Below are 17660 nucleotides of genomic sequence, written 5' to 3' on the forward strand. Positions count from 1 at the left end.
TCCAATCATAACTCAAACAATGACTTTGGTCACTTGCAACAATAAATCCTCAGCAATGGTGTGAGGTTTCATAGCTCTGGCAACTCTGAGTGCCACCAAGTATGAAGCTTCATTGGCTGTTAACGTTTGGTTTGTGGTTTTGCCACCAGTGTCAAGTCTGGCTTTCTTGAGTCCATGAGCTTTGCTTCTAAAATAGTTGGTATAATTGTTGGCAAACCTAACAAAATGGCGTTATAGTTTCTTTGGCTTCATATATTCAGCTGATAGAACTTCACAACAAATAACACATTGTGATTCCTCAATTCCTGCTGTAAATATTGAGATAAATACATACTGTAAAAAATCCTCGCTATATTTTATTTTGTTAACATTCTTCTCTACATGATTCATTGTCATGGCATGGTTTTCTAATGAAAATAATATAAAACAATCGCTTTAATAATACAAAAGGTGATACATGGCACAGTTCAGTCAATAGAGTTCGTTAAAGTTTCCTGTGATTTACCATTCTGTGGTTTTGGTTTGTTTGTGTTTTTTTACATACCTGTTACTCTCACAAGGGAGTAGTATTCATATCAACCATAGCTGAATTTAACAAGACCAATCAGCATCAGGATTAAGTTGCCATGGTACAGATATCCCATATTTTTGCAGTAGTTGATGATTTCACGGTACAGGATTTTACATTTACCCAATAATTATAATTCATGAAGTGTCGTTTTACCTCCAATACTACTGCTTTCAACACAGTAGCTGCTTTTAGCAGAGTAGCTAACTGCTTTCAACAAAGCAACTGATTTCTACAGAGTAGCTGCTCTCTGCACATGTGTTACTTGTCCGCTTAAGCACATTATGGTGCCAACCCTTTCACATACACTTGTATTTGTATGGGGTAGGCGCGATGATGTCATCACACCAGTTACCCATATGTGGGTGTATCTGCACGAGTGCATACCCACCTGGAGATGGATGGAGGAGTGGTGTCTTGATTTCTAAGACCATTGGAAAATGTGTTTACTGATGATCTTAGGTGATCACTGTGAAAGGGTTGTGCTAGTCTGGGCACTTTAGAGAAACAAATCTACAGAAATTCATGTATAAGAGAGAGTTTTATATAAAGGTTAAGTGCACAGCAAGAAAACATCCCAATCCAGTGCTACCCAAGCTCACAAGTCCAAGATTAACCCATATGTCTGACACCAATCCATAAAGTCCTCCTATATCTCACAAAAGACAGGCAATAACACTGACTGAAGGAGGAAAGCCAAATCAGTGAACCTGTAAGCATCTCAGAGCTGGCGGGGGTCTCCACACGGCTGCTCCAGCACCCAGGGCTGCACTGCAGTAGGTCTATGTGGCTTCTCCTTGGGGATGTCTTGCAGGAAGTGAGCCTTGACAGCTGAAACAGGGAACTGGCCAAGGCAGCTGCACCCTAGTCCGACTATCGCAAAGCAAGAGACCCAAGAACTAGAAAGGTGAGGATCATCGAGCCATTTATCCTTCAGGCCCTCATTTAACCCCACATGTGTTTACCAGCCATGTTGGCACGAGTAAATACCTCAAATGTCGTTTGCTCATCCCCCTGCCCCCCCCCCCCAGCAAGTGGTCTCGAACCATAGGTTGAGAACCAGAGCCTTATAGGGTTTCTAATATTCTTATGTGACTGGACAGCAGTGAGTTGGGTGTTTGGGGTCCAGCCTCTATACCTGCAACTGAGATAGACCCAAGGAAACAAGGACAATCACAATGAGCCATGTGATCAAGAGAAGCATCTACACACTATCATGTCTGAATCACTCAGGCGCTCTCCTCTGGAAACGTCTCAGAATAGACTCACTGTGTTTTGATTTTTCTAAATGTAAATCAACCAGATATTAGGGAAGAGGCTGGAAAGGATGTATTTCTATATAAGCCAATGGTCACACAACATAAAATGCTTCATAAAGCAAAGGCAGGTGAACCACTCAAGAGAGATTTGAAAACAGTTTCCCTTTGAAATTAATGGATTGAAACCTGAGGGCACAGACATGAATGACCCAGCAAACTGTAGTGAAGAGAAATCATTGTCCATTCCAATGAGGCCATCCCTACACTCTACCCCTGGTCTTTCCAGTTTTCCACCTCACCACTTTTTAGCACTTATTTCATGGAATATAATTGTTTTCCTCTTTTCACAACTTTTTACCTTACTCTACTATTTCCTTTCTAAAGCTTTACAGCAATCCTCTTCTTTTTCTTCTTCTTCTTCTTCTTCTTCTTCTTCTTCTTCTTCTTCTTCTTCTTCTTCTTCTTCTTCTTCTTCTTGTTGTTGTTCTACTACTACTACTACGACTACGACTACTACTACTACTACTACTACTACTACTACTACTACTACTACTACTACTACTACTACCACTACTACTACTGCTGCTGCGTCATCTTTTTTTTTTAAATTAAGAGAAAATAGAATGATTCCTACTGAAATTCCTGCTAAATCTGTTGCTAAAATCCAAATTTTGTTTTAACAAAATAAACTAAAGAACACAGCAGACCATCCTATTTGTGCTCTCACTTGTACCTGCTCCTGGAACCTGGGCCTGTGCTATTTGGGCCTGAGCACACCCATTGCCCCAAATTCCCTTCAGTCCAACCCCACCCCTGTGCTGCAGAGTGGTTTGTGTGGGAATTCACATTGACTTCTCTCTCTGTGTCTTCTTGCACAGCCATACACAGCTGGATCCTCAGTGGTCACAGAACTCAGGTGCAGGGAGAACTGGTTCTTGGATGTGTCTGGGTTGCTGACTAGATCTCTGAGATTTGGTGTGTATTCGCTAAACCACTCTGACCTGTAGAAGCTCCTTCCCATCCACTCACAGCCTCTCTCAGGGCTGCCTGATCTGCTCCCATGTGGCACTGGTGCTGGAGACTGAGTCCCCAGTAATGGTGCAGATGAGAGTGAGGTACTGTGATGGTCTCACCACCTCAGGGCATGACTACTAAAGCTGCACCTGGGACAGGACACCAGGAGTCTTAGGAAACAAGCTTTGAATATCCCATCTGTCCTTAAATCTGCTGTGACCTAGTGCATCTCCCTGCCATTGACCCGATGGGAGACCTAGGACCATCAAAACGAGGAAGCGGATGGAGACAGACATTTCTGTATCAAAGTCTCCCTGGCTCAGCAGGCTCTGGAATTCTGGTTCCAGAGGAGAATCTTGAGGGGAGTGAAGGTGGGTGTTCATATCATTTGAGAAAATAAACCACACCAGTCTTCTGCTTGTGCTAATGGACAGGGGTCACAGCTCCACAAGGAAGCTTCTCCAGAGCTGGGCCTTGAAGCAAGTTGGATGGCAAAAATATGTCAGAAATGTGAGTGAGGTGGCCCACAGGCATACACTGAATTTTTACCCTGCCCAGTTCCCAATATTTGCAATCACAAAATTATCAGGGTTCCATTGTATATGAATTGTTTGATTTGAACACATGCATCCACTAATGTATGCATTACTGTATTCATTGTGAGTTCTGAGAGCTATGAAGACACCAGACAGTCTTCTGCACGGAGGGAAAATCAGTAAACCAAGCAAGAAACGAATGAGCTAAGAAACGAATGATTTCGTCCTCAAACTAAGCCCACTGCAAGTGCACCTATCCTGTCTCATGGGAACCTTATAAGACTGATTATAAATGTTCCTGAGAACTTCTTTGACCATAAATACTTACAGGAAAAGACAACCTCATCTTACTCGGGAGGCACAGTGGGCTGGTTTGCAGTGAGCAATCCAATACTTATCCCACTGTGTCACCATATCTTCATATATCTCTACACCAAGAAGCCCGTATAAAGGGCTGTATAAATGTCACATTGAGAAGCCAAGTGGTGATTTTTAAATACTATTATGTGACTATGAGCTCTGGGCTATGAATAAGGGGGGGCATATCCAAAATTATGGCCATTCACTTACCTTTTGGAAAAGAATGTTGAAAGCACCACAAACTGGGCTATCAATATAACAAACATCTGTTTTGAGGGAAATACAGCCAAGGAATACCTTAGAAGGAAGGATGATGAGACTTTGTTTCATGTAATTTGGACAGGCTATCATGACACCAGTCTGTTGAGAAAGACATCATCCACGATAAAGCATGGGATCAGTGAAGGAGGAGGTGATGGATTGACACAGTGACTCTAACAATAAGCTTAAAAATATTCGTTATGGTTATGGTACTGAACTAGGCATGATTTAGTTCAGTTTTACATTGAATCACTTAGCGTTGCAATTGTCTCTGTGGCACGTAACATCATCAAAACAAATGAAAAGACACAATGTTCTTCCCAGATTGAATGACAGTGCTGGGGGAATGGGTATATGTTTTCTTTTCCTTAGAAAAGGAAATATGTAACAGAATACACTCTTTATAACTGTTTTTATGTTGAAGTTCCCCGTGCCTTCGTTAGTTATTGGTTGCAAAAGTCTTGTCTACATATTTATAGAACATTAAGCATCCAAGGTTGTTTGGGTGCAAAAACAGTTAAAGACTCGTATTGACCCTACATGAAAGAGAACTGTCTGAAAGGATTTTCTTTTCTGTAATAATAATTGGATAACCATATCAGGTCTTTAACCAACTGAATTGCCAAGGTTTTGAACTGTCTACCTTTTGGCTAGAAGTTGAGCATTTAATTATGCTCACATAGTTCTGTGTTTCAGGTTCACCTATGTACAATTCATATGCATCTATTTTTACTTTCTACAGGTGAACATTTCTGTGCATGATGGCTGGTCTTAAGACATTATGTAGAGTTCTTCAATGCAAGTACTGTTACTATTATGTGTTCCTTGAGTATTTACTATGGGATTCTGTCCTAGGCATTGTGTGATTTTAATAGTAACCCTGGGCACCATCTTCAGTGCCAGAAACACCTCCCAGAGTTGTGCAAACTAAGAGTGACTACTATAATAGCCAAATACCCCATAAAACATATCAAGGAATTGGCGCATTTGGGATATGGTGTGGCAGTTTCATAATCTCTTGACAACTTGGGAAGGGATGGAGTCTAGCCTATCAATGAGGTCACAGCTTGATGAATTCATTTGGAGGTGCAAAGGAGATAAATAGCTCACTGGAAGCCAGACCCAGATAGAATCTCTACCTGTTGAAATATTCCTGTTTACAAAGCAACATGGTGCTCCACTGATAATAGCCAGAGCCCTGGCACTGGAGCCCTGGCAATGTGAAGACCCATGCCAGTGCTGAGATGCTTCCAGCACCACCAGATCCACAAGACTTTCCACCCACTAGCCTGTGATCTTTGTCACTACATGTGTTGTGTGAGTCTGAAGAAGAATTTATAGATTGGTGTCAGACATATGGGCTAATATTGGACTTATAGATGTGATCAGAGCTGGGATGTTTTCTTAATATACAGTTACTCTTTGATATAAAGCTCTTTCCTATACACATGTGAGTGTCTCCCTGGATTTGCTTCTCTAGTCTGCCTGGACTAACACATGGTGTTAGAGAATAATGTTAAATTTGTCATGGGCTGCCTGAAGTTCTGTCTTAGAGTAAGCACATCTTGTTTAATTCTTGTAAGTTTTCAAGTAAGATTTTATCTCACTTATTTGGGCATTACATTAGTAGGAACAAGAACCCAGAGAATGGTCTTGTGCTTGGTAAAGTAGAATGTCAATTAAAATGGGAGAGACTCTCAAAGAGATGGATTGTCACAAAGGCTGCAACGATGAGTCCACATAGAGCTACCATAGTGGTCAGCACAGCAGTTCTAGCTGACCGGGCACTGCAGTCCTTATCCAGGCTCCCGTGCTCACCTCTTTCTTCACTTGGTCCAGAGTGGGTGGGTTCTTAGCATCCTTGCAAGTCAGCCCACCCCCTGAGGTTAGTTTTATGTCTGGACTCCCACTGACTCTCCCTCACTATAAAATACTTTGGACATAGAGTGTGATACAAGTTGCAAACACTCTGAATTGGTTGCAGTGAAAGGAAGTATGATATATACATGTAGATATTTATCTAGATTTTGAGATTGAGATATATACCACAATAAAATACTGATCAAGAAAGAAATTTGCCTGAAAAACAATCAAATATTGAACACCGGTTAGGCTTCATTCTTTCCACAGGAAGAGGAAACGTACTTAAAGAAGATTTCTATTCAAATTAATTAAAGCAAGAGAGTTATAGAGTTATTTATTCCACGTTAAGGAGGAAATTGACAAGTCAGAATTCTTTTTTATGGGTTTCAGTGACGTGTGATAGGAAAATTTTCAGCTGTTGATAATTGTTGAACACAGTGATAATCTAATTCCATTTGTGTTAGTGTGGGTATATTAGAGAAACGAGTCCACAGAAACTCATTTGAATAAGAGAAAGTTTTATATAAATGGTAAGTTTACATCAGGAAAATATCACAACCAAGTACTACCCAAGTCCACAAGTCCAACATTAGCCCATATGTCTGACACTAATGCACAAAGTCCTCCTCCATGTCACAAAACACATGCAATGAGACCGATTGCAGGAGGAAAACTGGATCAGTGAGCAGTGTATGCATCTCAGCGCTGGCAGGGGTATCCACAGAGCTATTCCAGCACCCAGGGCTGCATTGGGGTAGGTACATGCGGTGTGTCCTTGGGGATGTTCTTGCAGGAAGTGAGCCTTGCCAGATCAAGCATGGCACTGGGTAAGGGATCTGCAATCTGCTCCAACCATCAGAAAGCAAGAGACCCCAAAACTAGAAAGGCAAGGCTCACCGAGTCATTTATCCCTCCGCCCCTCAATTGACCCCACATGTGTTTATCTACCAGGTTGGTACAATAAACCACCTCCCTCTCCATTGAATTATGCATGAGAAGAGTGATGAAAATATTAGTTTGTTGCACGTGTATGAGAAAAATAACTTTTAAAATATGACATAGTTTTTCAACCACAATCAGAAACTGACGGAAAGTATTGCTGGTACAGCAACACTTCAAAAAGCCAGCTAAAACATTGAACCCGAAAAGAGATTATGATATAAGCCCAAAATTTGAATTTGTAAAAATTGTTAGCAATGGAATAGTCTTTATTTAATATTTTAATTATTTTCTCACTTTTTTCCCCCTCCAAAACCATTTTTTGGGGAGCAAATACAGGTGTCATGTTCATCAGTAGTTCAAGTGCATCAAGCAGTATTGTATGACTGCTAGCACAATTAGCTTCAAAACATCATCTTCCTTCTTCAACTAATGGCATCATCTTCCTTTATTCCACTCCCCTACCCCCCACTGTAGCCCCAGAAGCCCTTATTCTACTTGCTGTCTCTTTATGTACATCAATTCTGGCTTTCATCTACAGTCAAACAGAAAAACATATCACAGAAATTCAATAATGCTATCCCCCAATGACAAAACACATGAGATAAACTCTAATAGGAATTTAAAATTGAGGAAGTAGGCAGTCCAAGTATAGTCTGCGGCCCTTGCCCGGAATCCATAACAGACCTAGGTGTGTTTCAGATGTGTCAGTCTGGCTACTGGAATGTGAGGATCTTGCCAGTTGACCGCCTTTCTCAGGATTTTCTGGAACCAAAAGCACTCTTTAGTAGCTGGTATCCTGCAACACACCCTGTGGCTCATGCTGAACAAGCAAACGGCTTGTCCTTCACATGACATTAAATACACCAAGCAACAACAACAAAAACAACACAACCAACTCCCTGCCTTCCAGGAGGTTTCAGCTCACAGCACAACCCTATTTCTCTATGTTTGCTGTTGAGGAAGGAACACTATTCTACAACTGCAGCACAAACAAGACATGCTTGCAAACCTCCATTCCTGCACTTGCCACAGGTGAAGCCACTGGCTGTGAGGACTGCTGCCTACTTTGATGATGAGCCGGCCCTGTCTCTTCTCTGTGCGAGCAAACTACTGTTGCACACAGAGCCTGTGTGTGAGCTGAGCTTTTGTCAGTGACCTCACACACTGGTTTTACCGAAATCAACAGTTATATTTTGTGCAGTACACAAGAAGGGGAGTAATTCAACTTGAAGGGAGACTAAGGTTATTTTTATAAAAGTACCTTGTAAATTGAAGCACAACCAGCAAAATATATGTAAAAGGGAACCATTAACATGTTAATAATAATTTTATAAATAATATCATAAAAGGTGTCACAGAAAAGGATGATATAATTAAAATGAAAACACGATGTATGAAGTTCTATGGAGACCAGGATGATGGAAAAAATAGAACAATTCCTGATAATATCAAATACGATTAAACAAAATACAGAATACACAGAAAGCAATTAATGGACATAAACAAACAAAACAAGATACAAATTCAGAAATTTGATAACTGTAAGACATTGGCACCAAGTGAATCCCAAATCACAGTGACTCTCGGACAGAGTAGAACTGCTCCGTAGGGTTTCAGACACTGTTAATCTTTTGGAGGAGCAAACAGCCTCATCTTTCTCCCTTGGAGGAACTGGTGGTTTCAAACTACTGACCTTGCACTTTGCATCCCAATATAAAATAAACAAAAAAGATGGCAAAATTAAAAAAAAAAAAGCTGTCCCAGGGGAGGCTAAGAGTTAAGTGAGAAAGCCCTAATTCCAACAGGAAATCCTCCCTGTCATCTATCTGTGCCTGTCTAGGACTGGGTGTCTGTGCTCATGAATCCTGCGTGCCCCCTGCTGCCCAGTGTCTCCCCTGCAGGGGAGATTTGTGTCTGGGTTCACACTGACTTCCCCTCACTGTGTGTTTCCCTTGCACAGTAATACATGGCCGTGTCCTCAGCAGTCACGGGGTTCAGCTGCAGGGAGAACTGATTCTTTGATGTGTTTCTGGTGATGGAGAGTCGGCTTTGAAAAGACGGGTTATAATATGTATTACCAATAGAGCATAGCTCTCCCATCCACTGCAGCCCCTTTCCAGAAGTCTGGCAAATCCAATGCCAGCAGTAACCACTGCTTGTGATGGAGAAACCAGAGACAATGCAGGTGAGGGACAGCTTCTGGGACGGCTTCACCAGTCCTGGACCTGACTCCTGAAGCTGCACCTGGGACAGGACCCCTGAAAACAAAAACAAATGTTCCATGTCAGTCACTTGAAGTCATAACTATCCCCATAGACCCAGGTCAGATATCTGTATCTCTCACCTTGGGGAACTGTCACCAAGCATAGGAGAACACATAACAATAGCATCTTAACACCACACCTCTGCTTTCCCAAGAGACCTACAGCCCCGTCTGAAGAGAACTGATAGCTTTCCCACCCCAAGGGTGAAATTGTACCCTAGTGCCTGAAATATAATTTGCATATGAGGATGTCCTGTCCTTATAAACAGAAAGTGATAGAGACCAGACCCCCTCTATCTTCTGAGCTCATGGTAGGGTAAATGTTTGAACTCATATGCATATTAGTCTATAACAGAAGAAGTTTTTACCAAGAGGTGTGTGGGAGAGGTCAAAGAGTGCCCAGAATTTCTGAGCCCAGTGTTCTTTCCTTCCCAGTCCTCATTGCTCCTGCCCTGCCTTGGGCTCCTGTATATCCTGTGCTCCAGAGAGTGGGCAGAATATAGTTTGTTAAAACCATCAATTGGACCCCAAGTCATCTTCAGACCTCACAATTTCCAAGGTCCTTTTTTTCCTGTATACCCTGAAACTTCTTAATTAACCTCCTCAGAGCCTTAATAGTTTTCCTTGTGTGGGAGTGACATCTTTGAGAAGCATGAATATCAGGTTAGTCCCAAGGAGTTGTGGTTGATAAGATCCCAAAGGTCCAACTCTTCTATGAAGCCATTCAGTTCCAATTTCCACCTACTCCACTCTTGAGGAGATTCCCTTATGTTTCTGGATTCTGTGAATCAATGAAAAATCCAAAAGAAATTAATGAAATTTTGAGGAAAGGAATCACGTGACGGTGGGTTCTGTTCAGTCCAAATTCTGACACTCAGGAAAGGGTAAACCAGATGCTGTGCCCAAAGGACAAGCTCCACTCCCAGCTTTGCAGTTTATTTGCACACATCTGACCTGAAGCCTCAGGCAGAATGTTTCCAGTCAACATTGTCCCTCTGCTAATCTGTTGCAGCCAGGATTTCCCAAACTTGAGCCATGGTCATCACCAACCCCACTACTCTTACCTGTAATACCCACACTACATCCCAGAGCCCAATGATCGAGGTCAACCTCAGTGTAAGTAAAGTGATTCAAGTGTTACTGGGTCTCAGGGAAGAACGTGACACCTGGAAAAGTTGGGCCCCAGGCAAGACAATATTTTAATTCAGTAGCCTCTAAGAAATGCAAGATTCTGAATAGAAAACCACTCCCTTGTTTGCTAGAATATCCGGAATAGTGAAAAATCAGTCGAGTCATGATTTCAAGTACAAAGATGGAGAAAACCAGTAAATGAAAACTAATCATTTAAGAAAAGGCTCAGAGTAAGAGTCAAGTACAATATTGTCGACTTTGAAACCAAAGACCTTTTCCTGAAACCCACGAGGCACTCGTCATTATAATTAGGTCTATCCATCCAACTGATCCTCGACATTTAGAGATTAAACAGACACTCTTGTAAATGTCCCTTGCCCTGGGACTCTGGTTCCATTGAAATGTGAGCATCTCCAACCACAGACAGCCTCTCCATTTGTGCTCTGGGCACAGCCACATCACAACTGCTCATGGGTCTCAACTGACATTTATTCCCTAAACTCAAAGATTGTCTAATTTTGGAAAATGGTACATATTATTGGCTATAGAAGCTGTGACATCTATAAACATGTAGTTTATAGATTCTTTCCTCATAAAGTTTAAATATTTTCCTCAGACTGAGGGTTGACAACACTCATTTGCTGATTAATTAGAATCTGTACACCTCCAAATTAATGTTTCTTTTTACGGTGGGGAAATCCAAGCACTACGTGTTGGTCACCTGGACTTCTTTGTGCCAGAATTTGCTGAAGGGCATAATCAATTACTTTAAAGTGAAGACACATTGTACTCACTACAATCCAGGGGTGAAAGCACAGGACACTCTAGCATTTTTCATTTGGAGATCATTGAGTTGGTTCACTTTTCATATGCACACTGGCAGAGCATCACTTGATCCTGTTCATTTCATCAAACCCCCATCTCACTCTTTGCTCTTGGTGCTTGTCTAACCGATTCAAGCTTGAGACCGTGATGTAGCTTGTGTTAATCTGGGTAGACTAGAGAAAGAAATCCATGGACACACATATGTGTATAAAAAACATATTTATATACAAGAGCAATTGAACATTGAAAAACATCTCAGCAAAGTCCAGATCAAGTCCATACATCCGATATTAGCCCATATTTCTGATATCAATCTGCAAAGTCCTCTTGAGATTCACACAACACATGCAATGATGCCAAATGCAGAAGATCACAGGCCAGTGGGTAGGAAGTCTTTGGATCCAGTATCATTAGGAATATCTTAGCCCTGGCAGAAGTCTCTGTGGCTTCTCTGGCTTCTGTGGTCTGGTTCTGTCCATGTGGCTTGTCTTCTGGAATGTCTCCCAGGGAGTAGCAGAGAGAGAGAGGTGTCTTCTTCCTCCAAAGAGGAAGTATCGGAATTCTCAGAAGGTCATGCCAACAGAGGTCCCTTTGGCTATCTTCAGATTGACAACCTAGACTCCACACTTACACTCTCAGTCCTTAAATTGACACCAGATTAGGTGACTACCACATAGCTGCACACTAGTTCAGGTCACTGCCATGATCATATCATAATTTCATAGCAGTGATTAGTAGGGGTCTTCTTAAGTGTCAACCACATGACATTATTCATGTACACATCACTATCCTAACAGGTTTGGTACACATGTTCTCAATGATCTCCTATCTCCCTGTACTCTGAAGGAGCAACACATCGAACTCTTCTAGACTCAGATGTCTGGGTTTCTTTTGCAGTCCCCTATCTCATGAGGTTGGGCTTGGTCAGTCACTTAATCAAGGTGCACTGCATCTCTCAAAATTCTGAAAGATGGAAATAATAGAAAATATGGCTTAAGGAAAATGCAATAATATTTGCTCCAGTTGTCTATTGTTGTACAAGGAATAGATATACATTGCAGCTTAAAATTGAAAGAGCTTTTTATTTGTTGCTTGATTTCCCTTTTAACTCTTTTGATGCACATAAATGTCTGATTTTTAGATCACTCTCATCTATGTTGCCTTCTTTGTGTGTACTTCCTTTGCTGTGTTTGACAGCGTATGAACGCCCTGAAATGGGGCACTAACATGTGTCCCTGCTTCCTTATAAATGGTCTTCATAGCGCTGGGATTCATATTAGGTCCTTGATCATTACACTTAAAACAACAAACATCGATCGTATTTTGAGAGAGAGAGCTGCTATCAGGAAGGAAAAGGAGCAAGTTCTTACCTTCTCTGGAGAAGATGTCTTGGATGATATTTAAACTCAATAAGATTAGGCTGAAACATTTAAGAAACAGTTAAATGTTCCTTGGGTTAAAGTAAATAGCATCTCCCTGGAACACAGACTTAAAAAAATACTGTTTTCTTGCAGAAAAATCCCTTACGCTGCAGATAATAAACAAAACCTTATTTCCTTATATCTCTTGATCATGGCTACAGTAACAGATGAAGAGTCACTGCCCCATGCACCAGATCCACCACTCCTGACTCTGCGAAGAACAAAATGACTTTAAGGCTCAATACCAATTGGTAAAAATCTATCTTTTAAACAAGCGGCCATCTAGCTCAGAAGAAACAAAGCCCACCTGGAAGAACATACCAGCCTGTGTGATTGAGTGGTCCCGAAAGGATCAGTTATCAGGCATCAAAGAACAAAAAAATCATATCATTGGCTGAACACCTCCATGATAGGATCGCTGAAGACAAATGGGTGCATAAGCAAATGTGGCGAAGAAAGCTGATGGTGCCCGGCTATCAAAAGAGATAGTGTCTGGGGTCTTAAAGGCTTGAAGATGAACAAGCGGCCATCTAGCTCAGAAGCAAAAAAGCCCACATGGAAGAAGCACACGAGCCAGTGCGATCATGAGGTGCCAAAGGGACCAGGTATAAGGCATCATGAAAAAAAAAGATATATATGTATATGTATATATATGTGTGTGTATGTATATGTATGTGTGTATGTATGTATATATATATATATATATATATATATATATATATATATATATATATATATATATACACACCATATTGAATGAAGGGGGATGAGCAGAATGGAGACCCAAGGCTCAAGTGTCGGCCACTGGAGATCCCCTCATAGAGGGGTTTAGGAGAGGAGATGGGTCAGTCAGGGTTTGAGGTAGTACCGATGAAGAACACAGCTTTCCCCCAGATCCTGGATGCTTCCTCCCCCAACTACCATGATCCGAATTCTACCTTGCAGGCCTGGATAGGGCAGAGGTTGTACACTGGCGCATATGGGGGCTGGAGGCACAGGGAATCCAGGGTGGATGATACCTTCAGGACCAAGGGTGTGAGGGGCGATGCTGGGAGAGTGTAGGGTGAGTGGGTTGGAAATGGGGAACTGATTACAAGGATCCACAAGTGACCTCCTCCCTGGGAGATGGACGGCAGAGAAGGGGGGGAAGGGAGACTCCAGATAGGGCAAGATATGACAAAATAACAATGTATATATTACCAAGGACACATGAGGGAGGGGGGAGCGGGGAGGGAGGGAAAAAAAAGAGGACCTGATGCAAAGGGCTTAAGTGGAGAGCAAATGCTTTGAGAATGATTGGGGCAGGGAATGTGCGATGTGCTTTATACAATTGATGTTTTTATATGTATGTATTGTGATAAGAGTTGTATGAGCCCCGAATAAAATGTAAAAAAAGAAAAGGAAAAAAAAAAAGGAAATGATTAGGGCAAAGAATGTACAGATGTGCTTTATACAATTGATGTATGTTTATGTATGGATTGTGATAAGTGTTGTATGAGCCCCTAATAAATTGTTAAAATTAAAAAACAGTGTCAAAAAAATAATAATAAAAGCCACCGTAAGACAAAAAAAATAATCTATCTTTAAAAGGGCAAGTCTAAAGTCATGCCCCAGACCACCTCTCTATTTAGGCATGAAGTCTTCCATCTGAAGAGGAAGAGCTTAATGATTAGTAGCTGAAGGCACTGGGGAAAACCTTTGCACCAACGGAATGAACAACTTGGAAGAAAAGTTCTCTGCCCAATGGGAAAGGGTAGGCAGAATGTGCAGATCCGTAGAACCTTCGCAGACTAAAAGGAACAGGTAGAAACCACATCTCAGAGCCCGGTCCAGGAGGACCCCCTTGGAATGAGGCTCAGTCAAAAGACCAGAGAAATGCTCATGGCCCACACCCTGCCACAACAGTGACCCGCACTCAGTAAAAATAACAGCAGGGTGCATCAGGGAAGTTAATATCGAGATTCTCTCTAGTGATAGAGCAAGTGAACACAAAGCAAACACATTTTAAAAAGAGTTTTATAGAGGAATTTGAGTCCTTTAATATTTTAAATAAAAACCAAGGTTAGCAGTGATGTACATTGTTTGTAGTTAACTACAAATGGATCCATGACTATATTTTAACAAACTCTGACAACTAAAGCCTAGCAGAACTTTGGTCATAATCAGTCCTCAATAGAAAACATCATACAGAACATTATATGCTGATATATATGGACATATTGAACATGCCCATCTATCCACAAATATTATGGGTAATACAAAATAGTAAGAAACGGTTGTAAGTGATACACATCAATTTGGGATACATGATTGACACAGAGATGGGTATTATAAAATTAAATATGAAACTCTAAAATTATGATAAAAAATCTACAGGAAAATGTCAATAAATGTGGTATAAATATTATCGTTAACAAGGTCACAAAAATGACCTGATACAAAGAAAAACATAAAGTGGGTATTTATTTTTGGAGACTATTACTATAGAAAATAAAGAACATTCTATCCAATAATGTACATTACGTGTAAGAAAAAACAAGAATACACAGAAACGGAGATCATGTAGCATTATGCAGCTCATACGCCTTTCTTCTCCTGGACTTCAGGAGTCACATTGCCTTCTCCCCCACCTCCTTTCACAGGGATGCACGGCAATGGCCTGCGCAGCAATGGAGCTCAGTGTTCAATGAATGTGACTATGAACAGGGTCACTGGGGATGTGTACTTGATATATGGGAGGAGGAGTATAGTCTGCACACACCACTCCATAATACGCTGACTCGTAGCTGATGTAAGAGAATCAGGAGACAGAATAGTGAGACAAAATGTATACACTTTATACATTGGTCCAACCCCAGCACATTGGCCTGGAGACAGAGATCCAGGTGCTCAGATGAAGTATTGCCAAACCTTCTCGTTTCAGTCTCTGACCTACTCACCTCTGAGAGCTGCCCCAATATGACGAAACCGACATATTCTTGGGAATGAGGTCCATGGTTCTGAGATATATTATAAAGAGTGAATGAGACCTAAATTTAAATAAATACATCATGAAACTATATCTGGTTGGAGATTTGCATATCATTGGTAGCTTTCTAATATATTTTAAAATGGGTTCATCTGGGTTGAGATTGTTGACTGTATCCTCAGAGAACACAATCCTGTCCATGACTTTTCCATTCACCAAGACGAAGGTCCCATTCTTCCAGAACACAGAAAGTGATGGGGAAGATGGCTGAGGAGGTAGACTTGGCTTAGCATTGAGGATGACTTTAGGAATAAAGTCAGTAGTCCTCTACTATCGGGAACTTATATATTTATCAGACACACATAACAAAACCAAGAACATTTAAACTGTCAGATATACATTTTCTCTTCTCCATTAGATTATGGTAGAATTATTCAAAAGTTAGAAGATCAGCTAAATCTAGCAATCTTAGTGAATTCTTCCCAAAGTGGCTCCAATTCAATGATTGCTGTAAATAGGAATGGCTTTTGTAAGTCACTAAAGAGAAAGAGCTTTTCTTCAACAACTACACTGCTATGTCTACTTAAGAGTCATTCTACTGTGGAAAGAGTACATATCACTGTAAAGCAATTTACCTTTGTCACAGGAAGATATTTCTCATACAAAATGTCATCGTTAATAATGTCATTCACACCTAATTTTACATTTAATACAGATTCTTATACTGAAATATCCGAAAATCCTCACGTAAAGTTGCATGTCACTTGATACTGGGAATGTTACTGGTATCCCAATACAAAATAGTAGCAAAGCCACCAGAAGGAGAGTGACAGGTATGGACTCTCTGGGTGAAACAAGAAAGAGTGGCCAACATTCTGTGGGGCTGTGAAGGTGAAGATACAGCATCCAGCATGAAGAACTGAATGATCCCTTTTGGCCCTAGAGATCTCCCTGAATACTGAATTTGCACAGATAAGTTCGTGTCTCTCTGGATTATCACGGGTTGAAGGTTCTGAAGGATAGATCAACACAAGATATTAGCACACAGATAATAAAATGCAATGGATGAGCTTGTGTGTTTTCATATGGGGCTCCAGAAAAGACACACACACACGTAGGCTACCATCCAGATTAGGAAAACAACCAAACCAAACAACAGCAGCAACAAAACCTGTGTCATGTGAAGAATAATTTCAACATAAAACATGCTGACTGCCTAGATTTTAACTACATCATTAGCTAGATGATTGTCAGAATGCCTCACAAATTGTGTTGGAAGAACATGCTGTGAAATTTTCAGCAAATAGTCAAACACTTAAGACTCAACTTTGCCAGCTACAATGTTTCTAGAGTCTGATTGGAAAGTATTTATCTGAAAGTCATGAGAACTCTGATGCAGGGACCCCTGGCAGAGTCATTTCTTGTCCTTAAAGGTTAACAAGTTGATTGTTGCTGTAGGACAGAATATCTTTTCCTGTTACAATATAATTTTTTAATATAGATAACAGGAGTAGGCACAGAATTATTATTTTTAAATTAGACGGAGATTCCCAGAGGGAACTCTAAAATTTAGAGAATCCACACATGACAACAGGAAACTAGCGTTGAAGCTCGCGCTGCACCTACTCCTGGGTCTGAGTCCTGTGCTCTGAGGGTCCTGAGTGCCTCCTGGGGACCAGTCTCCTCCCTGCAAGTGGGGTTTGTGTCTGGGCACACACTGACTTCCCCTCACTGTGTCACTTGCACAGTAATACATGGCTGTGTCCTCAGCTTTCAGGTTGTTCATTTGAAGATACAGCGTGTTCTTGGAGTTGTCTCTGGAGATGGTGAATCGTCCTTTTACAGAGTCTGTGTAGTATGTACTACCACCATCATAGCTTATGGTTGCCCCCCACTGCAGGCCTTTCCCTGAAACCTGGCGTACCCAGTTCATGCCATAGTCACTGAAGGTGAATCCAGAGGCTGCACAGGAGAGTCTCAGTGAACCCCCAGGCTTTCTTAGGTCACCCCCAGACTCCACCAGTTGCACCTCACACTGGACACCTCTAAACATAGAGTCACTGTGATTAGACGACACACATAAAATCACAGACAATCGCAATTATACACACATACAGCAAGCTCTCAGTAATTGCCATGTAAAATTGTCAAAATGAAAGCCAACTTTGGTATAAAATTCATTATGTGTCCTCTGTACTAGTTCCTGTGTTCAAAATAGTAACTAAGACCCCGGAGACAGACTGTCTTCT

This window comes from Tenrec ecaudatus, unplaced genomic scaffold (assembly GCF_050624435.1).
Source record: "Tenrec ecaudatus isolate mTenEca1 unplaced genomic scaffold, mTenEca1.hap1 Scaffold_3783, whole genome shotgun sequence".
NCBI lineage: Eukaryota > Metazoa > Chordata > Mammalia > Afrosoricida > Tenrecidae > Tenrec > Tenrec ecaudatus.